General features: G+C 42.3%; 1 protein-coding gene across 2 annotated transcripts in view; it reads right to left on the reverse strand.

Annotated features, from left to right (window-relative positions):
- The window catches only part of Tnip2 (TNFAIP3 interacting protein 2), an 18532-nt gene that overhangs the window by 8335 nt on the left and 2551 nt on the right, over positions 1 to 7646 (reverse strand). The window lies entirely within an intron of this gene.

The raw sequence follows: 7646 nt of genomic DNA on the forward strand, positions 1-7646 counted from the left end.
ATACAGTGACTTCAAGGTCAGCCAGGGCTACACAGTGACTTCAAGGTCAGCCTGGTCTACACAGTGACTTCAAGGTCAGCCAGGGCTACAATGAGAAACCGTGTCTCACCTCCCCCCCCAAAAAAATTAGTTACTTAACAAAGATAGAGTATTTGCAGATTATCATTAGTTCAAGTGATGTCATACTGCATTAGAGCTATCCCCAGTGTAACCGCTGATGGCCATCTAAGAAGGAATTTTAGAGAGATGTGCTTAGAAGAGAAAGCCATGTGAAGACTGAGAACACTAAGGCTCGGCAGCCACTACCAAAAGCTGGAAGAGGTAAAAGGGACAGCCGACACCTTGATCTGGTGCTTGTAGCCTCTAGAAGGGTGAAAAATTAAATCTCTGTTGCTTTAACTTCACCATTTGTGGTACTTTGTTTAGAAAACTAATATAACCTGAAATCCAATTTACTATTTAAAAAACAACAATAACAACAACAACAAAAAACCTGCGTGTGGTGGCCCATGCCTGTAATCCTAGCACTTGAGAAGCTGAGGCAGGAGAACTGCCGAGAGTTTCAGTCAGCCTTCTCTACATAATGAGTTCCAGGCCAGCCTAAAACAATTATATTATTTTGATTTTTTTGACACAAGAAATCTCTCTACAGCTCATGCTCAAACTCATGGCAGTCTTCCTGTCTTGGGCTCCAAATGTGCTGAGACCAGGGGTCCTTAAGTGGCAATCTTGTTTTAATTTGTTTCGTTTAAGACTTTTTCTGAAGAGTCAGATGGTGGTGGTGGCCCACACCTTTGATCCCACACTTGGGAGGCAGAGGCAGGCAGATTTCTGACTTTGAGGCCAGCCTGATCTAAAGACAGAGTTCCAGGACAGCCAAGGCTACATAGAGAAACCCTGTCTGGGGATGGGGGTTGGGGGAGACTTTTTCTGGGTTTGGAAAGATGGCTCAGTGGTTAAGCGCACTGAATGATCTTCCAGAAGACCCTAGTTCAATTCCCAGCACCCGCATGGCCACTCAACATGGTCTGTAACTCCAACTCCAGGGCGTCTGAGATCCTCCTCTTGCCTCTATAGAAATCAGACATGCATGTGGTGCCCAGACATTCATGCAGACAGAACACTAATACATATAAGTAAAAATTTTAAAAAATGAATAAATAAATAAAACTTTCTCTAGGTTGTCCAGTTCCTATTTTCAAAGAATCCTCAAGCATAAACACTACATGATGAGATGAAAGAGCCTCAGCCAATCCACTCTGCAAATGAAGAAACAGATTCACAAAAGCCAGGGATAGACAACCTCTATCTTGTATCCCTAGACCTTGTCACCATGATAAATGAGACCCCCACCTCACTGTAAAGAAAAACTTCAATTATCTCTCTCTTTATAATGTTATTATTGTCCATGTATGTGTGTATGATGTGTGTGTTTGTATTCATGGTGCGGTGTAAGTCAGAGGACAACTTTCAGGAGTTGATTCTTTCCCTTCACCCTGGGTCCTGGACATCAACAGGCTGATACGGAAGGCAACTTCTGCCCACTGAGCCATCTCACCAGCCCCTGGATTGTTTTAAGTCATAAAACCATACATTGTTTGGTATTTTTTTCTTTGTTAATTGTTTTGAGACAGTCTTTCACTCTAAGCCAGTGGTTCTCAACCTTCCTTATACTGTGACCCTTTACTACAGCTCCTCATATTGTGGTGACCCCAATAGTAAAAATTTTTGTTGTTGTTATTTCATCATTGTAATTTTGCTACTGTCATGAATCGAAATGTAAGTATTTTTGGAGACAGAAGTTTGCCAAAGGAGCCCTGATGCACAGGCTGAGGACCACTGCTCTATAAAGTGTGGCAAACCAGGAAGAGAAAAATTGGAAGGAAAGGACTGCAGATGCCAGAATTAGGCAGGACTTATGAGGCCAATCTCCAGGGAAACAGGATGCAGTTGAATAGCCACAGGCAAAATCTTATCTGGAAGAAGTCTGCAAAATCATCCACCCAGGCCTCACGCTGCAGATGAGGTCGACTCTCACGTCCAGGATACCATGAGGACACTTATAGCCTCACCCTGACGTACTGGCTACTGTCTGTCAAAGATGAGCTTTCCAATTCCTCCACACACCCAGTCTCTGTGAGAGCCATCGGTCTCTTCTTCCCCGTTTCTAGAGATGGCGGCTATGGCCTCAATGAAAGCAAGCCAACCAACCATTTGATTTCTACTGTAGGTGGGTTGTGTTTCTTTGACAGGATCTTACTCTGTAGACCAGCCTGGCCTAGAACCCACAGAAATCCACTTGCCTCTGCCTTTCTAGTGCTAATGCTGTTGTTTTAAACCTGCCTTGTTATTTCAGTAAAAAAAAAAGGGGGGGCCTGTGGGCAGTGGCTGAGGTGATAAGCCTTTCTGTTCTTCTCCAATCAGTGCTTGAAATACACCCCTCACAAAACTGACCAATGTGTAAGCAAAAAGACACTCACTTTCATGAGCTACTAAATCAGTAAAATGCTCCTTAAGAATTCAAAATGACAGGGGCTAGAGAGATGGCTCCTCAGTTAAGAGTGCATACTGCTCTTACAGAAGAACGGAGGTCGGGCCCCAGCATCCATATCCTGTGCCTCACAACCACATCTAACTCCAGCTCCAATGGGTTCCAATGGTGAACTCTATTCAGGACTTTACCAGCACTGACATTCACATCACACACAGGCAAACACATACATACATATCTTAATAGTAATAATATATTAGGCTGGAGGGCTGGAGAGATGGCTCAGCAATTAAGAGCACTGACTGCTCTTCCAGAGGTCCTGAGTTCAATTCCCAGCAACCACACGGTGGCTCACAACCATCTGTAATGGGATCTGATGCTTTCTTCGGGTGTGTCTAAAGACAGCTACAGTGCACTCATATAAATAAAATAAATTCAAAAATATATCAGGCTGGAGAGATGGCTCTGTGGTTAAGAGCACCGACTGCTCTTGCAGAGGATCTAGGTTCGGTTCCCAGGCCTCATATCAGATAGCTCACAACCACCTGTAACTCCAGTGCTAGACAATCTGATGCCCTCTGCTTGACTGCATGGGTACCAAGCAAGCATATGGCATACATACATTCAAGCAGACATTCACACATAAACAAAATAAAGTAAATCTTTTAAAGAAAAAGTTATAATATTTACTTACACATTCCTTGTAATATACACTCACTTGGCCAACTTGGGATCCTCAAAATGCCATTACCAAGTGTGTGGGCCCTTGTCTTGTACCACCAGAAGCATCCTCTGCTCCTCCTGACCCTCCTCAAATCACCTTCAACACATGCTGTTCACTTTTAGTTTACTGACCTCTATCAGTTTTGTATCCACAAAAGAGTCATTAATATCTTGCTCCTTTGTGTGTGTGTGTGTGTGTGTGTGTGTGTGTGTGTGTGTGTGTATGTTTGAGATTGTATTGGTATATAGCTCAGGCTGGTCTCAAATTCAGTTCTCTATGCCTCAGCAAACCAAGTGGTGTTGGGGTTAAATGTGTGTGCCACCACACTAGCTCAGAACCAATAATATTCTTAGCTGTTCTAGAATTTGAAACAACTTCATAGTTGCTTATGATCAAATCATCCAGTTGGCACATTTGAACCATTCAAGTTGCAGATTTTACATATGGATTATGTTCAAGGACACATCTGGAGTCTTCAAAAAGTTTTCTGTCATCATATAATGGAAAGGGGGTCCAGGAAAAACAAGTCTTGAAATTCCTTTTTCATTGTGTCTGAACTGCTACACAGTTTACACAGCTGTGTGCTTTTCTTTGATGTTAGCATTTTATGAAGAGACCTTTACAGTAACTCCCCTTGAAGAGTTTATTCTGGGGGCTGGTGAGATGGCTCAGTGGCTGAGAGCACTGGCTGCTCTTCCAGAGGTCATGCGTTTGGTTCCCAACAACCACATGGTGGCTCACAACCATTTAGAGGGGAACCTGATGCCTTCTTCAGACAGGCAGATATATATATGAAGAGTTCATTCTGGTTTTGACCTCCACTGGATTTTTTTTAAAGTTTGTATTTATTTTAACTTTTTTTTTAAAGACAAAATATGACGATGTAATCCAAGCTAACCTCAAAATTGTGATCCTCTTGCCTCAGCCTCCTGAATGGCTGGGACGATAGGCACACTGTGCAGTGAACACCTGCACAGAATTAATCTCACTCTGTAGACCAGCCTGGCCTGGAACTCAGAAATCCACCTGCCTCTGCCTTTCTAGTGCTACTGCTGTTGTTTTAAACCTGCCTTGTTATTTTAGTAAACAAAGGGGCCTGTGGGTGGTGGCTGAAGTGATAAACCTTTCTGTTCTTCTCCAATCAGTGATTGAAATACACCCCTCACTAAACTGACCAATGTGCAAGCAAAAAGACACTCACTTTCATGAGCTACTAAATCATTAATCAGAGCTCTGAACACCGGCAGTCTCTTGCCCCTTGTCATTCGCTTGTGAGATTTTTTTTTTCCCCACTGTCTTTGTTTCTGGAAAGTATAAAGCATACCCCTCGGGAAATCTCAATTTGTACACAGTCTTCTTCTTTAATCAGTTGCTTATACAATATGTTTCATTACATATGGAAATAATTATGTTAACCATTTCTTTATGAAAGATAAGTGTAATCATTTGTTCTGCATTGCTATTTATTCTTTTCTTTACTTTTTGTTTGTTTGGTTGGTTGGTTTGGTTTTGGAGACAGGGTTTCTCTGTGTAGCAGTTCTGGCTGTCCTGGATTTAATTTGTATTTATTTTAACTTAGTTCATTTAGGCTTAGGGTTAGGGTGGCCTTGAACTTAGAGAGATCTGACTACCTCTGTGTCCTGAGAGTATATGCCACCACATTTAGCTACTATTTTCTTAAAGAATTGTGTTTATTTATTGATTCATTTATGAATGAGAGAATAGTGTGTGTGTGTGTGTGTGTGTGTGTGTGTGTACACGAAACCATGTGGCGGTCAGCTAGCAGGGCTCTGTTCTCTCTTTCTACCACTTGAATTCTGGGAATCAAGCTTGCATCATTAGGCTGGATGGCAGCTGCCTGCCTTCATGTGTTGGATCATCTTACTAACCCTATTTATTTTATTTCTTTTAAAACCCTATTTTTTAAATTTATTATATGTAAGTACACTGTAGCTGTCTTCAGACACTCCAGAAGAGGGCGTCAGATCTTGTTACGGATGGTTGTGAGCCACCATGTGGTTGCTGGGATTTGAACTCCGGACCTTCGGAAGAGCAGTCGGGTGCTCTTACCCACTGAGCCATCTCACCAGCCCAAAACCCTATTTTTTAAAAAAATAAAATAAAATCTTTTAGATTTTATTTATTTTGGCTTTTGGAAACAGGGTCTCACTATGTAGCTCTGGCTAGAACTCACTCTGTAGACCAGACTGGCCTTAAACTCACAGAGATCTGTCTGCCTCAGCCTCCTAGTGGTGGGATTAAAGGTGGATGCCACTATGCATGCCTGGTGCCAACTTCTCATTGTAGGTGTCTATATGTTGGTATGCACTTGTTTGTTCAGGTTACTACAGAGGCCAGAAGAGGATGCTGGATCCCTTGGGGCTGGACTCACAGGCACTTGTGAGCCCCTGGGTGCTGTGAACCAATCTTGGGTCCTCTACAAGGGCAGTGTGCACGATTTGGTTGGTTGGTTGGTTGGTCGGTTGGTTGGTTGGTTGGTTGGTTTGGGCTTTTTTCAGACACAGGGTTTCTCTGGGCAACCCTGTCTGTCTTCAGACTTCAAGATCTGCCTGCCTCTGTCTCCCAAATGCTGGGATTAGAAGTGTATACCACCACACCATGAGAGCCATCTTTCTAGCCCCAGTGTTTGCTTTCAAGATTAAAGCCAGTTGCAGTTCTTTTCCTTTTGTTACAGATGAAAAACAAAGGATTTAAAATGTAACAATGTTGCATTCACTAATAGAATTTAATGACAATAAGAGGTAAGAAAAAGATAATTTTTTAAAAGTCATTCTGTATTTGCATTGAGTTGACAAGTACATAATCCCTTTGACATTTGCTAATAAAATTGTGCTTACATGTATCTGTCATCATGAAATGTAGTACACTGGTTACCGCAGTGGTTTAAATGAGAATGGCCTCCATGGGCTCATATATTTGAATCTTTAGTTTTCCATTGGTGGAACTGTTTGTGAAGGAATGGGAGGTGTGTTGTTGGAAAAGGTGTGCCAATTACTGGGGGTTGGGGGGCACCAAGCCCCATCTCCTTCTCTGCCTCCTGTAGATCAGATGTAAGGCCTCAGCTACAGCTCAGCACAATACCTGCATGCTGCCCTTCTGTCCCCATGATGGTCATGGACTCACCCTCTAAAACTGTAAACAAGCCCCCAAATGAATACTTCATTTGTAACCTGCCTGAGTTATAGTATCTCTTTACAGCCATACAAAAGTAACTAAGACAGTTATTAATATGTAGGCATAGAATGTATTACATTAATAACTAATAAATTATACTAGTTACATTAGCCTTATCCTGTGCATACTTCTGCAAACCACATAACCAAGAAAGCTACATCACTGAAAAAAAGCACGGGGGGGGGGGCAGGGGGGCTAGAGAGATGGCTCAGTGGTTAAGAACAGCAACTGTTCTTCTGGAGGTCCTGAGTTCAATTCCCAGCAGCCACATGGTGGCTCGCAACCATCTGTAATGGGATCTGACACCCTTTTCTGGTGTGTCTGAAGACAGCTATAGTGCACTCATACGTAAAATAAATAGATAAATCTTTTCTTTTTTAAAGCAACACTGAAATTAAAATAAACAGGGTAATTTTTTAACAGGGTAATTTTGACACACATTTCTTTCTTTATCAAGACAGGGTTTCTCTGTGTAGCCCTGGCTGTCCTGGAACTTGCCATTTTGTTTTGGCAGACTGAGGAGTCACACAATAGTTTAGTAATATTTAGTCACCACACTGTTAACAAAATTCCCTAAACAAAATTGCAAATAATTCTTAAAATCCCAGAACAAAATCTGTATGCCAGAGGACATAGGACCAGTAATACTGGGACCATAGACAGCTTCTATCTGGAGCCTCTAGAAAGCTATAAATAAGTCCCAGTTGTTGGGTATTGATACATCTGCACTGAACACCAATGGCTACCAGACTGCAGATGAAGTTCTGTTCTGATTATGGGCATCGCCCTTACCCTAACTGCTCCCACTGATATTCTGGTGACAAATTTTGAGGTGCCTTCAGATCAACACACTGTACTCATTGTGGCTCCTGATGTCAAAACACTAAATTAGTGGCACAGACCAGGCGGCCTCTACTTTCCCTTCTGCTCTGATATTTTGCAACCCTCCTTCCAGAAAGAGGGAGATCTGGAGTGGGGAGACTCCTATTGCTCTTGGTTCTTTAAATGATACAGATAGGAAACCATGACAACAGGATATAAAGTAAAACTGCATGGGAAGCGTGAACCCAGCAATGCCAAGGATCTGCATCATTGCAAAGGAAACACAGGTAAGAGGCATGCAAAAAGCATGCGAGATTATTTTATTCCTTCCTTTATTTTTCAGGTATTCTGAAGTTTACCATCAGAAAAAAAATGCTGGGGGCTGGTGAGATGGCTCAGTGGGTAAGAGCACCC

The sequence above is a fragment of the Mus pahari genome, chromosome 13 (assembly GCF_900095145.1).
Source record: "Mus pahari chromosome 13, PAHARI_EIJ_v1.1, whole genome shotgun sequence".
Classification (NCBI taxonomy): Eukaryota; Metazoa; Chordata; class Mammalia; order Rodentia; family Muridae; genus Mus; species Mus pahari.